The sequence below is a fragment of the Calliopsis andreniformis genome, chromosome 3 (assembly GCF_051401765.1).
Source record: "Calliopsis andreniformis isolate RMS-2024a chromosome 3, iyCalAndr_principal, whole genome shotgun sequence".
Lineage (NCBI taxonomy): Eukaryota > Metazoa > Arthropoda > Insecta > Hymenoptera > Andrenidae > Calliopsis > Calliopsis andreniformis.
Genome location: NC_135064.1, coordinates 28,219,967 through 28,238,460, shown reverse-complemented (window position 1 = coordinate 28,238,460; position 18,494 = coordinate 28,219,967).

The following is an 18,494-nucleotide window of genomic DNA, read 5'->3' as shown; positions in this document are numbered from 1 at the left end:
ATCGTTTCATCGTCGACCCTGAATCCTTCACGCCATCGTTTTTTCGCGACTCGCGATATATTCGACCAGTCGCTATTTTCATCGAACACATTGCAAATATCCTCCCTTTCTCCTTCGACCTCTTATCGATGGTCGATGATCTGCTGGTCTAAATTCTGTGACCAGGCCATAGAAACTTCCAAATTACCTTCTTTCTAGTATCACTCATAGATACACATATAGATGTGTGTGCTCGGTGAAAATTCTGATACTTCATCCTGGATAAGATGAACAGGACCTCGCACATATCAATTCCCTTCCATACGATAGATCTACACTGCTTTCGACCAGAAAATCACTGGTATCTTTTTATCTACTCCATCTCGATTCTACGATAACAGTTATAGTCTTCGCAGAATGATATCACCGCAGTGAAACCGAAGCCAGATCATGGCGGTGCTATTACTAAAGAATTCTCTAGGAAATAAGGCAGTCACGGCAGCATCCGCACAATGTAGCATCAGGACGCTTGGCGTAATTACGGCAGGCAAGGGCCGTTTACTTGCGTTCCCGGGAGCCGTTGGGAGGAACGGAGGACGACGGTGCTCGAAACGTGTCCCGAGAAAGCCGAGCTCGCGCGCTACGAGACGATCGTCGAGCGTGCGAAAAAATCTGGGACGGTCGGCCGCTACCGATCTGAAAATCGTTCGGTAATCGCAGGTTGCGCGGAGCAGAGTAGCGCGATCGCCAACAGAGAGGGACAAGAGAGAGAGAGAGAGTGAGTGCGTGCTCGTCGAAGCACAGGCACAAGCGACAATCGCCGGTTCCCAGCGGCCCTGGACGACCTCTCGGCCTCTGGAGAACGGCCGCGCCCACCGCCCCGACGATTGCACCGGCTGCAGCACCGCCACCGATCGCGGCCTTCCCTTTAACGTCCTCTTCGCCCGTCACCATTCCTCGAACAGTAATACCTTCCAACACAGAGATATTTTCGGCGAATGCTGTACAGAATCGAGTAGAATCAGATTCTAAGTATTTTTCACAATCCGAAACAGGCTTTCTCCACCCTTCCATGTCTACATCCACACTCTGTTTACTGTTTAAGTTTCGATGCATGGGAAGTAGGATTCCCTAAAAATTGAGAAAAATCGTAAAAGGGGAATCGTAGCAACAAACAAACTTATGTTCCAATTTCAGTTTTGTTGTGGTTGTCATAGTCTCCAAATTTAGAAGACTTTCCGACTCAGTGAGGTCGCGGATTATACGTTCCATAACATGTACAAAAACCGATGAAATCACCTAGTTGTGTATGGCACCTAACTTTCTCACTCATGTATTTGCTGTAACATACTCTATCTCGTGCTTTGAAACTGCAGGTTTACTTACTCAGCCAGACGAACTTTAAAGGAAAGAATGGACAATTTATAGCTTGCATGACTTGATGCAGAAACCTGAACCTCGTCTTTAAATTCTTGCTATAATGTATCGATCGTGACGAATGAAAAATGAACGGTTGAAATTTGATGCGACGCTATCCTAAGCGATCCGTCGGCTGTCTAGTTGTAATTATTGAAAATGTGACTCTTATTATCGGACGTTTACATAATGTTTACGACTACAGCTTAGCTTAGAGAGAAACGACACCTTGGAAACCAGAAGTATTACTTTCTTATTTTAGTATTATGCACTCTTTAGCGTCGTTAAAGAATGCGAAATAATGTGTACGGTTACCCGGGATGAAATTCCAAATTGCAACATCGATGGGAGAACAAAATTCCATGGAAATCGTTACCTGAGTCAACCTGTAGAAACCGCGATGTTTAACTGCTTAGTGCACAGTGTTGCATCGGTGGTTGTTTCCGGGCATCTACGCGATGCAATTTCCAAGATACTCGTACGCTTGTCGAACATGATACCCACTATTCATTATCGGTCGTCGTTCATCGTTCTACTCCCTTTCGTCGTTAACGATTATAACTTAAAATTAAGTATCGCAAAGTGTGCGTTTCGCTGCGGATTGCCATTTACACGATGCAGTTCCAGATTCAAAAAATGGAATTTGTAATCGAACACTACGCTTCGATTGCCTTTTGAATCGCAAAGTCCCGTTATCGCGCATTTTCTGTCCGTGCTAAACCGTTATTTGGAATCCCAATTTTTATTGCTATTGACTGATTCTGAGTGCGACCTTTGACAATGCAAAAATTTCTAAATTTCTCGAAGATAATTTGACGCATGATTTGGCGGCAAACTGAGTGAAAGTGAGATTTGCAGAAATTATCGAGCACCCTATTTCAAATAATTTAGCAGGACCTGATTCCGTGTGAAATCGATCTTCGTTTCCCGTATTTCTCAGACTTCAGCAATTGAAATCATACTTTCGAAATCACGGCACGATTGGTGCCTTGCCTCTATGCCGCGAGAAATAAAGCAATTTTGTGGCGCTGTTTATCGAATGGTCCTATATAGTCTGCTAAGTATTGTGATGCAAATAAAACTTTACGATTCGTAAATTTCATGAAAACGGTTGCTGGAATGGGATTTACTGAAATTTAGGAATCTCGATTCTGTAGTTTATCTGGCAGTTTTGCAATGTAATTGATGTTCTGTGGAAGACCCAGAACACACGAAATAACAGATTTCGTATTCACTCGAAGCAGCTACAGGTTATATAGTAATTCTTATAATAAGTGTTCTTAACTCATTGATAGATAGTTATTTGTATTTCATGCGGAAGATTTAACTCATACGTGGCGATTTTCAACTTTCTCCCTTCTACGTATGTAGATAATTATCTCGTTGAAATTATTTTTAACATGCCTTATAGTTAAATCTTTTTAAAAAATGTTAACATTGAAACAAAGTTCCATTAACATACCTACCTATCATTCATATATTCGAAACAAGCAGCGTTCCAAGGCTCGCGTAGACTCACCAATCAGCTCGAGAATTACATAGCATTCTAAGGAGCCAGGGATTCGTTTGCGAAACGAGCGCCGAAGCTGAACTGCAGAATTCACACGTAATGCCCGCGCATAGTGCATTTTTCCACTTGCGATGCACGGAGCAAAGAAACCGAAAAGTCTAGTTGCCGCAGACGGACAGTGAAAGCCGTGTGAGCGGTGCGAACAGAAAACAGCACGAGTGTGGTCGGCGTCCTTTACCAGGGTTTCTCTTTCACTTTGGGAGAGCTTCTTTGCTATGTCTATTTTATAGCCTTGGCTCGCGTGTAGTTTAAACTCTGATGGGAATGAAATTTATGTTACTTGAAATGGGTGGACCTCCGAGATGGAAGAGTTGCATTCAATACTGATAACTAGAAGCATAAGAAAGTGGCTTGGTTCCTTCTTCTAATCAGTGGCGATGAAGGAATACGAAATTCTTGCTCAAGAAACACCCCTAAAGAGAGGAAGACTCCGGTTTTCTAAGTAAGAGTGGCTGGAGGCTAACGACGGTCCGCTGGTCATTTCAACTTTATTGCAAGGGCGTTCCTAGCGAGATGAGGGAGACCGCACTGCCGCTAATGCATCGTCAAGTGCTAATTACAGGCTACGTTGTAGTTCCCGGTAGTAACGAGGAATTTTATGAAGTCTGCAACGCGGGTTGTTTCGTCCTTCTACCGTCGATGTTTCTCCTTTGCTTCTCTTTCTCGTTGCGATGCAAAAATAAATAGATAATGTTAGATCCATGATGGTACGTAGAGCAAAATCAGTTATCAGGCATTCTCCAATGATGTCACAAGCTTTCTACCTTCGGATAGGATGCAATCTACAGTGCAGCCTTAGCAGAGTGGCGTTGGAAAGGCCGCAAAGTGACGGGTGTCCGAGACGGGGTGTAAATCCGAGTGTAGGTCGTCCGAGGGGAACGTATTCTAGGAGATACCCTGGCATTCGGCAAAGGGGCAGCCAGTACTGACCGTACTTCATTACCCAAAGGGCCCCCGAGCCTCACGGGTCATCCGTTATCATTTTTACAACTGCCGCCATTCAACAATGTCGAATAAACTCCGTTAGGTATTGCGGCCGGTTCGGTCCGCAAGGGGATCCACAAGAGGATCCACAGGCACGTGCTTTTAAACCTATCGATCCTATCGCGAATCCTCGCTTCCGTCCAGCTTTCAAATTTATCGCGTTCTCGAATCAAGTCTCGAATTTGGCGACGTCCATCGGACCTTCGCTTTTCTATCCACAACTACAGTATTGCGGAGTTTAGGAACTCCAATACTGTATATTTTACAATTTCTGCTAAATACTTGCTTCTATATTCAATTGTTTATATAGTTGCCGAGTTAATGGTTAAAAGGTTTAAGAAGGAAAAAATGAGATACCTAAATAAGAAAAGGTAGTGGCTCAAGTGGCAGAGGAGTTCCTTCGAGGCGATCTCTACAGTTGAAAGTAGATGAGTTTAGACAGGATCAGAGTCAGACTTCGTGGAAGATTCGCGAGGACAAAGACGGTCTCCTGTTCGAGCAGCACTAACGAGAACAACGAACTCCGCTCGTCTTACTCCCTCATCCGTCTCTTCGTCCCCGGGTGTTCCTCCCCCGTTCCACTGGCAGAGTCGAGGAGAGGCTGCCGTGGAGTCATTCGTTACGAGGCCGCGAACAAGAGCAATAAACGTGTCGGAGTGCAGTAACGGGTGATACGTACGACGTGAACCACGGCCCCCTCGACCTTCGCTTTATAGGTCTACTTCGGCACGACCCCCCCGAGACTCGATTTGTCAACTCGTTAGTGGAACTCGTTTAACCCCGGGGCCACGTTTCGTGCCATCGGTGCTGACCGTTTCAGCCTCCTCTCTTTCTCTCCCTCCATTCCGTTCACTTTTCTTGTCCTGGTATCGCCTCTCCTGCACCCCTCGATAGGACTCAGTTTTCTGTCGCATCTCTGCTGCGTATCGCGAGCTGAAATTTGGAATTTACGCTGTGTCGCGTCGTTGCAGTTGCTCACGTCTTTATTATCCACTCAAGGATCAACTTTCTCAGCGAGACATGTTTGCGGAGTAAGGAGGTAACTTCTTGAGTCGATGTTCCTCTTTAACGTGTCCTTGTGTTAAAGCTTTTTCTGATACGAATAAGGGAAACCAAGAATAAGTGTTTTCTGACCTCAAAACCATGGAAAAGTTTACGTTCCAATGTCCTTGGATACTTTGCAATATCCGTAGATTTTTCCACGTGGGTGAACACTTTTGAGGGTCGGAAGGATGCCCTCTGTCGCAGTATCGGCGTTTGGGGCTCTTTAACGGGGGTGCTCTAGTTATAACGGCCCCGGGTGCCACGGTGACGGATGTCGGACCATACCCCATTACACGGAATAGAGAGCCATTGGTCACTCCGGCGGAACGTAGCTCAAATTGACGAATGGTAATGAGTTCGCCTTGTTAAAGCGACTACGCGCCGCTCCTCCGCTTTCGTAGCGCTCGACCCCGACCCCCGGCTGTCCCGGGGTCGTTTCTGCTGGAATTAAACTTCGATAGACACCGTGGGCCGCACCTGCCGATGCGCCACGAGGAAGGGGTTGCAACGACGATTCATCGCCGATGCAGAGATTAACGGCTGGAGAAACGTGCGCGAAAAAGTGGCCACAATTTTTTCGGGAAATTACCTACTGCACGAGGAACGTTCGAACTGGAGTGTTATCGAAGAGAAGAAATCCCAGTGAATTAATACCCTTGGAAAGTTTTGTGATCAATTTCGATGAGAGGAAAGTAGAAAACGCAAAGAAATGGTTACAAACGAGGAAGAATCTTCGTACAATTACAAGAGGAGCAAGCTGTTTTCCATGGCAGTGACTTCTACACACATTTCTGTCAGTAGATCGCGATGACTTGTAGCCAGACAGTCGGAGGAGTGTCCCGCGTCTCATTAGGGTGGTGCATATACGAGGATCGCTGTCGAAGCTCTATTATTCGCCTCTCGCGAATATTTCCAAACGATCAAACACCTTAGATGAAATCGACGTTTGACGATCGTAGCGACCATCAGTGACGATGACACAGGAATATTAAACGCGGCTTAGGAGTTTCGTCTCTGACAGTGACAGCTACCCGTCAATGGCTAGACGTCGGTGTCCCTGACGTCGACTCCCATGGTACCTGATTACTTTGTATACGCGTGACATCTCCAGGCAGTGATCCGACAGTTTTTTAGTCAAATGCCTTTTCTCTTGCCTCTTGACTCGATAATACTTCAACAATGAGTTGCATAGTTATTCAAGTACCCAAATAGGAAAATAATATCCCAGAAAAATCTTACAAAGTCTTGCATCTTTGAAGATGAAGATTGATCTATGTCTCAGCAGTCACCTGGTCCTATTCGATCCAAGAGAGCAACAGAGTCTCCGTAAGCTGAAACATCGAAAGGCTATCCCGTAGGGCGAAGTAATACCGATACTGGTTCGGAGGTCCCTCTGCCCATCTCTCGTTCTTTGTTTCCTCGGACGTAGGTATGTAAGTAGGTACGCAGAAACGGTGGAGGGTCGGTACGGTGCACGTCGTTCCACAGGCTGGCGTCCCTGCGCCACCCTGTTATTTTCTAGAGGGCAAATTATCTCGGGGCCGCGGCTGCAGCGTGCACTCGATGCACTTGCCGCGGTGTGGCGGCCGGTCCTGTGCATTACCCCGGCTAGTTGCACAGAAGAAGTAGCATCTTCGCGCACGTATCTTGAGCCACCACGGCGCATCAAGGCACGTCCTACTGGATTGCGGCTCGAACGATCTCGCCGTGCTGCTACCTGCTCTACGTACCCACTTTCCTCTTCATCTTGCTTCTGTCTTCTTTATTCCGACCTCGATGTACAGGCTATTCTCCGAAGTCTAGCAAGATCAAGAATTCCAGGACACCTGCGATCAATCGCCCTTCTTAACCCAGTTTCTAGTAACAGGAGACATGGTAGTTTGGACCTAATCGAGATACAAATACTAGCAACTGCAGAACCAAGAAGTCTTCGCACTCCGAAGATCTTGATGCAGAAAGACGTCAGCTCAGGCGCAGCGGGTATCTATCTGCGGTAGTAGGATATTTCTGGCAGAGAGAGCGGACGTCGGTTATCGCCAACGCATGGTCGCAGAGCTGACGCGTGTCTGCAAGCTCTTACCCAGGAATAGGTTAGGTTTAATTCTTTTTATTTTTTCTGACGCAGTTGGATATTTAGATAACGGACTCCCACTGTTCGTAACAGTGTCCATTTCATCGTAACGTGTTCGTCCAACATTTAGAAAGTGACTATCCGATGAGAATCAAAATACGTATACTTTACATATTAGTAGATATCTCCGTATCAATGATCTAGACTATCGTCAATATTCCATTCACTCAACATAAACATCTTCGACTGTCCACGCCCCTGTGCAAATAAGGACCGATCAAACGATAAATAGTGGACCTGTCAATGGGTATGGTCATTTAGACGTTATCGGGCAGCTGACCAGAGCAAGTGTCACGAACCGTCGAAAGGGTTTCCCCGCGACGAAATCCCCCTGGGAAATCCTCGGGAAATAAAGGAAAAACTGGACAACGAGTGTCAGCCCCTTCGACTCGAGTTTGCCCCTAATATTAATTTAATAACGCGAAACGGGAACAATTGACAGGCAATAACAGGCTGGCAATCAGACGATGTCCGCCCCGGTAGTTAAGAACCCTCCTCGCTTCGCCTTCTGTACGTCTCGAGGAAGAACAAGGTCGAAAGAACACGAGGCAGCCGAGCGGAGAGAGGACAGAACGGGCGAGAGGCGTGGGGTTCGCAACCCTTTCACGAATGTCACTCGAGGCAGCCGAGTGGCTTTGCCCGGCACCATACAACGGCGGTGGTTGTTGTTCTTGTTGATTTCATCGCACGTCCGCGACCCTTCGGGAATCGAGAAGGGGTTGGAACGACATAAGGATTTAAGGGGCGGCCACGAACGCTCCTATTATTTCCGAGAAGCCCGGACCGATGGAATTTAGCTGCTGGAGGGTGATCACGTAGCCCGTTGTAAACAGAAAAACGCGAGCCGCACGCTGATTCGGTTCCCCCTCCAAACTATCGACGTTGACTGGATTGTTACGCGAGCTTTATTATCAGTAGGTAGTTACCGTACAGAGCTGGAAACACGTCACCGACGGCAGCAGTGACAGAAACGATATTTCAACATACTCGGTTCTGAAAACAACCGAACGTGCTGGCGTATTCAGTTTAAGAAATATGGACTGCAAGGAGGAGATGATCCAAGGACTAATTGGACTCGTTTTCCTTCCAACTAGTTCTTCTCCACCTATGAATACCACGTAGTCGTTTGCGGTGCGTGTCGCGAAAGTAAGTTTATAAACGTTTCTTTTCCTCTGGTACAAAACTGCTGCACCCATTTCGAAGATCCCATTCGCAGAGGCTCGCAACGAACCCGTTTGCTCGAAGGCGAAGGAGCGTGTTTAATCGGGACTTTGTTAAAAGCGCAGACGGCATAAATCAGTCGGTTGGCTCGCGCGGGCGAGCTCGCTCGCGGAAAAAATAGATCCCATCGGTAGAGACTGTGTCGTGAGGTCACCCCGTCGACGGTATAAATATTTGAAGTCCCGAATTAAGACGAGATGATAAAGCGCTTCCAAGTAAGCACGCCCAGCCGGCTTCTGGCTCATATCAGCTCGCTCTTGTGCCTCGTCTTCAGGCGTCCTAATACTTTCGCTATCTGACCTCCGCTATCTGTCTCCGTCTCGCTCGCCTCTCCTCCCAATGTCTTCTCGAGGGCTGTCAATCTCGAGTGACGGGACGAAGCGTCGGTTGATCCTATATCCAGAGGGGAGCAGACCGGCCACCACTTCATGAAAGCCGTCGTGACGTCAGGAGGCGACGCCCGACAAGAAAACGGGAACGTGCATGCGATGCTCCGAGTGGACCACCGGAGTTTGGGATCAAAGTGCAAGAAAAAGTCCAGAGAGCCATATATCTGTTGCTTCCTGGATCAATTCGAGGATATTTGATATTTTTGGAATGATGTGTCAGTGGTTTCAATTATTCTCCTAAGTGCATCGCTTATGTTAATCATGAACCACCGTGTCTATCAAAATACGACGTTCGTATTGTTACAGTAAACCACGGTTCGCAATATTTTGGCATATTCGACAGCCGTTTGTTGGTAGAGGGAACGCGTCGAGCCACACAGGAAGAAGACACATTGACTTGGCACATTATACGGTAGTGATCAAATTAACGGAAGGCTGTTCTCCGTCGTGAGCATAGCCGCGATTATTCCACGGGACCGAACATCGCTCACGGCTAAGACGGGTGGCAAGGGGAGACACAAGCTTCCGTTGTCAAACGCATTTAGTTACTACAAACGGGAACTTGAGAGGATCCCCGCGGGCTGTGTCGTCGACTCTCGTGGAGCTTAATTACACGACCACGACGACATGTTAGACGGACTTACTTTGAATCGAACCGAGTTCATTGATTTTTGTGAGATCTCAAATAAAAGGTCGATAACAGATCCTTGGGCGAATAAGTACAGCCTGCGAGAGATTTCAATTGTAACGATAGCGAGAACGAACACGTAAGAAGTGAAAGAAGAAGGAAGAAAGACCTTACTTATGTCAGTCACGAACGCGGACTGGAATCTGTTTCTGCTGTCAGCCATTTTCTAGGGACACATCCACTTACCCGTGAAATCCTTGTCGTTGAAATTAATAGCACCATATTTGTCAATTGCAGGCGAGAATTCCCACTGAGATTTCTACTAAAAGGATAAATAAAATGAAAATACTGTTGACGAATTTGTCTACGCGTCAATCAGCCCAGTTTTCCAGCATTTAGTTCCAAAAATACCGAGTAAACCAAGAGGCGCAGGCCAGTGAATCGCAAATTTCGCGAAAACGAATGCACCAACGTAGCTTCCTCTCGCTTAGTTCCGAGTTTTTGGCAGACGAATGCCAGAACGTTTAATTAGAAACACGAAACTGGCGGTGGAAGAGAGGCAGGCGGAGAATTGAGGAGAGGGAAGGATAAGCCGAGTAAAAGTTAAAATGCAGGGACATCCGGCGAAAGGAATTTACGAGACAGCCGAGCTGCTCGCGCAATTCTAATAAAATATATCGGCAATTAACTCCCTAAATATTCTCGCAGCGAAACGTCGTGATCTATAGGGGCCCGTGAGCCGAGCTAAATTACTTTGAATCGCCATTTTTCAGAGTGCCCGGGCAATTGCCTCTCTGCGGTTGCCAATTATTGCGGAACCAACGACTCGCTCCTTCTTCTCGTGCCGAACTTCCTCGCTGAAGTTTTCAAAGACACGCTTTTTCGAGTGGAATTCTCGTTGGAATTTCATTACTGGATCCAACCCGCTCTCCTTTCTGCTTCAACGAAGGTGCGTTGCTTTCGTGTGACGCGGCGAGTTGTTGAGGGACAGTGATTTCAGGAAAATATAAAGAATGGCGAGTAGTTGGATAAACAAGTAATACGAACTTTTTAGACGGATTCGATCTCCATAAAATCGGTTTCGAATGTAATTTATTCGGCGTGTCTGTCTAAGAACGTCTATTTCTACTTGCGTTCAGTGTCTCTAGGAATCACTAGATGGCTTCAGTATTGCCTTCGTCCAATTTTTACAATCACAAGCACAGTTCATTATTTTACTTCCAAGTCATAACATATATCCAAGTCCACATCATCGCCAATGATTTTAGTTCTTTTTACATTTCGTCGAACTTTCACCATCCTGTGGCTACTGACGCAACCATTTCGAAATAAAAATCCTTACAGAGTCAATACAGAGATTCCACTGGCATCGTCAGTTCTCTCCTGTTTCGGTGAAGCCGGTCGAGTTCTGTTAACCAGACCGCTTCCAGTGGAGCTAACTCATTTTTCTAATTACGCGGCCACTTCTGTCGCGGCGAACGGCCAAAGGAACTGTTCGATCGGGGAAAAGTAGAGTTCCTTGGGTTCTTGATAAACTTAGGTGTCGGACGTGAGAGCGTTGACGACTTACGGTGGGCTCGGTGCGCGTTCCTGGAACGCTGGGGGACCGAGCGTGTCTGCGGAAAAGGGTGGAGAGGGTCGAGGGGGTCTCTCGACCCTTTGCTAGATCAAAGCGCCCCCAAAGATCAATACGCTTCTGAGACGCAGGGGCTGGTTCGGCTCTGGAGAAACGGAGGCGGAACGCGCGGAAGAGAATAGGAGAAGCCGATATATACTGCTTGATTGAGGGCACAGAGCATTAGTGGTCCAGCCGATAGCTGTCTCTCTCCTTTTCCTCCGGCCACTCTTGCTTTCTCTTTACAAACACGTCACGTACTACTTTTCGACCGAACGGAAGCAAAGGGGCATAAATAGGCGCAATTAAGGGAGCTGGTAGTGGAGCCGCGGTCCTCGGGAAAATTCCCGCGACGAGCACGAGCCAGCGGAAGCAATTTACCCTCGTTCTGCTACTTCTTCGTCGGTACTTCGAGAGATTCCCTGGCTTGGATCGAGGATACGGAATGGAGTTGATATTAAACTGCTCGACTATTGAAAAGAATGCATGTTCACTAGGCAAAAACTTGGAGTCACTGTTAGTTTTCAATCAAGTTATACTCTGTAATAAAGTACCTACATTCAGAAGCTACTATTTTAAGTTATAATAACAGTATTTCTTATATAAAAATTGTCTTCTACATCTCAACACATTGATAATTTTGTTTAAGTAAATATTGATACAATCATCGAGTGAACGAGCATCAGTTTTCGGCGTGGTCCCGAAGAATTAGGTAAATCGTGTGCAAATAGCTGGCCGTGACGTTCTAGTGGCCGTACGGTCTTGGGTCACGCAAGATACCGGCCAGATATTTGGTTAAATATTAATGACGTCGTTAAAACAACGCATTTGCGGTTAGTTAAAGCGGTGGGGCGCGCGTAACGACTAGCCTGCGAGGGCTAACCTCCGCCAGCTATTCGGTTAAAGCACCCACAGGCGATAGCGAGGTCACGACTACCTACTGGCAATCCTATTTCTTTACCCACTAGACCGGTTACATTGTAATGCTGCGATAAAGCTTCCGATTAATTCGAACTTGTGCTCCTGTTCTCGCCGGAAGCTCAAGGGTTCGACACGTTCGTGTACCATGTCATTTTGCAAACATGTTGGGTAGTTTTTATCAGAATTGAACCGGTAGGTTCTGTAATATGAAAATTGTGTCAAGTAGTTGAAGTTAATGTGCAGGATCCCAGCGAAATTTATCGTTAAGAATTAGGTAAATTTTTAGTCAGGAAAAATATGCGACAATATACTGATATTTTTACGCGAATAGAACTATTTAGCGTGGAAGTATTATAAGACATTTTCTCGTAAATTTTGCTCTCATAAGTCCAAGAAGCCGGCCGTGCATGAGAGATACGATAGACGCTCCGCGATTATTTAGGTAGAGAGGGAAGTTAGATAAAAACTTGGAGGAGAACTTGCGTCAAATGAAAAGCTATTGCTTTCGCGATGGAGTTTCGAAAGTCTTTCGATTTGCATCTCCTTCGTGGGGATGACCATAAATCCGTCCAACTAAATCCACGCAAACTTTCCTCGGATCCTTTTCTTACTTCCTGCCCCTTTTCAGTCTGAAATTTTCAAATTTGATTTCTTCCTTAGCCATCGATGCTCACACTGTTCCTAAACTAACAGTAAACTACTTCTTTCACTACTGAAAAACACATATTCACATCACTCTTTTAACATCCGTGATTAAGTAGTTTAAGGCTGAGTTTGAGGCTGAATCAAGTACCCAGTTCATGTTCACCAAAGCTCCCCTAAAAAGTGAGGTTTCACTATCAATGATAAAGGGAGCGGCCGAAAGTCACGGAGTTAAGGGTTGAGCATTCCCCGTAACAGGCAATCACGTTAAAAACATCGACCCTCGAAAGCAACTGGTCCGGGATCGAAGTCTGCCACTAAATTCGAAAGCTAATCCCGAGAGCAAGAGTCCGCTGCTCGGATACCCCGGAAAAGAGGGTTGTCGACGATAAAACTGTTGGTCGCTATGTAAATTCCCTTGTCTGCATGCTGCTCGATGAGATTCGTCGTGCTGACGAGATTGCACGGCTCTTGGGTTCCGATGGAAGGAAAAAACGAGGAAGGAGCGAGAATAGACCAGCTTGGTCACGATAAAGTCGAGGTATGGGCAAAGAGGTGATATTTCAAGGGTGGCCCGCCCCTGGATAGAAGCCGCCGCAACTTCCTTAGGTCTGTGAACAAGTAAGCGAGCGGACTAGTTAGGACGGTGTAGGGACAACGAGCATAAATTCTCGAAGGAGACGAGGGATGACCGGGCTGCACGCAAAGTCCCATGTTCTTTTTCCTCCCTGATCAACCCCTGCCTCGCTATGCGGACCTTCGCGACCCATCTGCCTGCACTTCCTCGCTTTTATCCACCTTGTTGAACACAGGGGCGGTTGATCTCTACTTTCAGCGAGATTTCTACCTAGATTTACCCTTTTGTGACAGTGACCAAAGAGCGTGTAGTATCATCAGTTTAAGGATAGAATAATTTGAAATTATTTTTTGTACTTTTTTCTAGCACGTGTGTTTCCACTCGCATGATCAGTGTCCACTCAACAAACCGATATCACGGAATCGAAGCTAACGACTGGTCTTTTTCAACAATTAGTGTTCGAAGACGGTCGAGCGTTCCTGAGCAGCCGAGGAATGCCTCGAGGGGGATACTTGGGCACGCAAAGGTCGACGGGGTGACATGGCGTTAGGACGTTGCACGGTGGACATTCTCGACACATACCGATCGACTCCGAAATACCAAGTGGAATCTCTCCACTCGTCGTCCTTGCCGGGTCCTTTCAGAGGGCATATTTAGGATTCCAAGACGCCATTGCGTCCTCTGCGCTTCTTCTATCTGTCCGTCGAATGTCCTTTCGTCCTGTCACCGAGATTCATTGCGATTGATCGTTCCACGAGCTGCTTCGACTTTCTAAGAATGAACAGAATGAACACAAAAATTGAAATAAATAGAAAAGAGAAAAATTGTTCACAGAGTAGGTATTTTTCCTTTGTAAAAAAAAGAAGGAAAAATCAAGTGAAGGTCAATTTCGAAGAAGAAACGAGTCTTTAGTAACGTCGAGAAACAGCGATAAATTCGATTCACGGCAGCCGGTCCGTGACTGGAAGTTATTACGAACGAAAGTAGAACTCGTTTCCGTGAAGCCGCGCAGGGACTGTCATAGAATAATACGGAATGCCATTGTAAACGTCAGTCGGGCGACGCGGCGGCAGTTGATCGATGGCCACCCGTCAGTTGGCACCACTTTTAATTAAACCGCCCTTAAGATTAGCTCCCCTCTTCTTCCACGGTCTGACTCCTTGTAATTGTTTTAAATCTCACCCCCGTGGCCCAGAAAGAAGCTCCCCGCTGGCACTTTAGTCGAGGAAAAAAGCCACAGCTTGTCAGGGTGACAGATTCACCAGCTTCACTGACATTTATAAGTTCGTACAGAAAGGGTTGCCCAGACTCTATCCTCCTTAACTCGTTTAAATGGATTTCTTTATTTTTCTTCTTAATTTCATCGGAGATTAGCAACAGAGATTCCTTATTTCATTTTTTCTTAGATTTCTCCGAGAAACAAGAAATTACTGCGACCTTTTATTATCTTCGAACAATTGAGTCAAAAGAATGACCCACTTGTGGGCGAATAATCGATTTCCTGGGAAATGGAAGTATAACTGGCTAGTTTGTGGAGCAATTAAGTCCGACCTGAGAATCACTCTCCAAATACATCACCAGAGAAGTTGTTTGACGGGCTTTAATGCGTCTGGAGTGACCGATTTTCGCGTGACAACTCTGACGTATAAAGTCTGATAACCTCTTCGTTATAGATGTCCAAAAGCATGCCTATAACCTTAACGAAATAAAAATAACAATGCTTCTGAAGATGAAAAACAATATATTGTAAATACGCAGGGGTGTCAGAAAGTGGCAAAAAGCCTGGAGTAGGGTCGAAGATATCGGCGTTGCGGAAACACGTCCAAGCAATTATCGCTGGAGAGGTCGGCAGCCATTCCAGAACCGCATACTCCCCCAAAAATACCCCGGCGAACGGTAGAGTGAACATTACGGCGTGCCGTAAATTGCCGCTGGTACGGTAGCTGCATCGAATTGGCCAGCGGCTTGACGCGCATAAACCGCGAACAATTCGCGAAGATGCTGGCCTGGCCAGGGAACTGCCGTCTTGGGAGCCGTGCTGCACTCGTTGCGCATGCAGTCCCGCGAGTACGAGCGTGGAGCGGGCAAGTTGCTTGCGGCCGAGTCGGGATTCCACGGAATCCGGGCCGAGTCGTGTTTATTGTTCGCGATCAGCCCGTGTCGGTGGCTGCGGTGGACGCGAGAAAACACGAGAGACAGGTAGCACGAGGAGAGGAGTGCGCCTGGCCGAAAATAGACGCGGGGCCCGGCATCTGGCCAACGTCCTCGACGTGCCGATAAACACGCCACTCGAACTCGCGCCGACCACGAAAAACCCGCTATCTGCTGCCTTTCTTTGATCTCCCTCGCGACTTCGATCAAAGGACCACGCGCTTCGCTAGATAGATAGTCCTTTGGCATCGTCGCGTCTTCGACGTCAAACGCAGCCACCGTCGCGACTCTCGAGTGGCGTTCGCTTCTACGAATTTTTACCAGGCTTCTCTGGGTAGTATTCGCGAGCCAGGCGATCGAACTAGTTCCAACTCTGTCTCTGATGTTATTGCCGGCAGCAGAGGGGATGGTATTTGGCTTCGGGTGGTTCTCGTTCGGCAGTTGGTTGTCCGTGTCTGCAGGTGAATGTTGCGCCAGTGATACCAGCCGAATGATATTTCGCGCCCTGGGGCCATTCCGAGTCTGTAAGTTAGCCATGTACAATTACCATACATCTCGGCCCGCGATGCCGTTACAGCGTTTCGACGAACGTTGCACGGATGGGCACGGGAATGTTGAGCCGACGGTGAGCCAACTTCTCGGGAAGCAAGAGGGAGAAGGATTTGATAAACGGTAGTTTTGACGAGCGGTAGCCAACTTGAGATGCGAAGATTAAGTAACAGTTAATCGTTTTAGGCGCAAGACCGCGCTTGATACGATGGTGTAATGCAAACATTACGTGATGGGAAAGCAGTGGAAAGATTACGGCGTGTTGCGGGTAATAAGTTCGCGATAAATAAATGAGAACGAAAAGCTTAGCTTTGAGAGAGAAAGAACGAATTTCGCAAATCATATCACTAAATTTTCATTTATATTTAATCATTAGCACTTTTGATAGAGGGGATCTTTCGTAAGCTGCTTTGATAATACGAGTTCTAGCGTTATCATTAAAAATTAATCTTCCACCGAGCGGTGGTTTGCGGCCCGCTAAAGAGGGCTTCAAACACAATGTATTAAATATTCGGTGAGATCGGATCGAGTGACTGTAATAATAATTTACACGCATGTAAATTGCGTGCAACGATCGCCACCGTCCACCATTAAATAACTAACGCTGTCGATGATATGCTTTAATCTACGATCAGCGCGAAGCCATAGCAGCCAGTGTATCAGAGATAATTGGCCCTTCCGCGATCGGAATCGACCGACGAAATTATATGCGTCAAAACAGCCCTTGGCCGTGCGTCTGGTAAACTTCTGCTTTATCGTGAAATCGTACGTGCGATATTGCACTGGCAGAAATCTTGCTCCAACGTGAATATACTCAAAGAGACGTTTTGATAGTTAAAAAGAAAGTCCGTAATAATTTACGCGAACATTATCAGATTCTCCGCGGTCTGCTGGCAATAAATCCCCTCAGATTCGCGTCGCATTCAGTAACGGGACTTTTGTAATTCACTGAACAAGCCAGCTTCTCACACGCGCCAGGAAATATTAAGTCGGCCGTTTTACTTTGTCATCTCCGGTTCATCCCGACTGTCAACGGGGCTGCATTATGAATGCGAGGCAATTTAAAATTCATTAGAAGCGGCGCAAGCACAGCGTCGGCACCCCCTTAGCCTGTCACTTCGTCGAGCGAACTGGTTGCTCTGGCTCCCCGCCACCCTGGAGGGGATAATTGTTCGTCACTGAAACTGCTTCGCAGAAGAAGAGAGAGGCGCCAAGCCAATCTGCCCCGCCCCAGCCTCTTGTTTATTTAAATAATGCACGGGGGTGAGCTTGGAAATGGATGACTACAAAGCCCCGAGATCCGGCGCGCGAACGAAGACGAAGAGAGAGACTCTCGTGACAACCGAGGGAATCCACCTGCCACACCGTGGAACATTAGCTGCCACTTTTCCGCTACTCGTGCTCTTCTTCTGCTGGGATCCTTTTTTCGGATCCGTTTCGCGATACCACTCTTGCATGCTTTTTACCACGTTTCTTTTTTTTAGAGAAACATTTTTTCTTGCGACTTCAAACGGCTGAAAGTGATAGCCTTAGGTGTAAGGCAGCGTAGGTTTCTTAGGAAGCTGAATTTTGGTTGCCCTGTCGAGTAACAGAGGAAGTAGATCCAGACGTAACTGGTCAGACAAGTGGATCACATACAGTTGTTTAACAAAAGTAATAGTCTGTGTAAATTCGTTTAAATATCGTATTTATTACTTTAGAAAAGGCTTTCTATTCTTCAATCAAGATACTCGCAGATTATACGAACACTCCATTCAGCGGATAAATTTGTTAGGAAAACAGGGTTAATTCAGAATGACCGATGATCGGTAAAAGGTGCATCGTTCAACCTGTCGACCGATAAGATTGACTTGGAGTAGGTATAGCACGCTTCGAATCTCACTCACAGCGTCAAAGTCAAACTGAATCGGCCACCTTCTCGTCGACCCATTTTGCAAGTGTCGTCGTGGCGGCGGTCTAATTTGTCAGTTGTCGAGTTAGCGTCCACCGGGGGATTCCCCTTTTCCATGGGCCCACCCCATCGGGACGGTAATCAACCGGTGAATATCTAAACTGCAGCTTCGAAACTCGTCCCATCCCCGAGACCTCCACCCCCTTCGTTCTCTCATTTATAAAGAAGAGGCTATCCCAGAACGAGAGGTGCGATTGATCCACCCTTGGATCCGAGTTCCGCATTCTTCTCTGCCCCCGATGCTTTTATTATCTCTCTTCTTTCAGAAGAAACGAGATTTCAGTATCTTTTACTTGCTTTCAGAAACTTTTCTTTATCATTGCCATGTTAATTTTCCTAAATAGTAAAAATTACTACAAACCATGAAAACTTTGAAAACACATTTCCAGCAGTCATCGTTAAACGCAGTAGAACGAAAATCGTCAGAAATCAGAAGCGACGTCTCGAGTTCGCGGTTCTCGGGGGTGAATTCGAGAGAACTGAGAGCCGACAAGGGGGCTTTAAACCCACGAAATTTCACGTTCGGTTCTAAGTGAATTGAAAATAAAAAAATGTGCTGGCCTGTGTAAATAATGTCCAAGGTTCGAAGGAGACCACGGAGGGTTGCATGGGCCAATACTTTTCGCATCGGGAACGCTGGGTGTAGGGGGATTGTTATTCGTGCGGCGTAGAGGCTCGGTGTCGCTTTCACTAGAGTCGGTTACTGATAAACGAGCGGTTTCACCC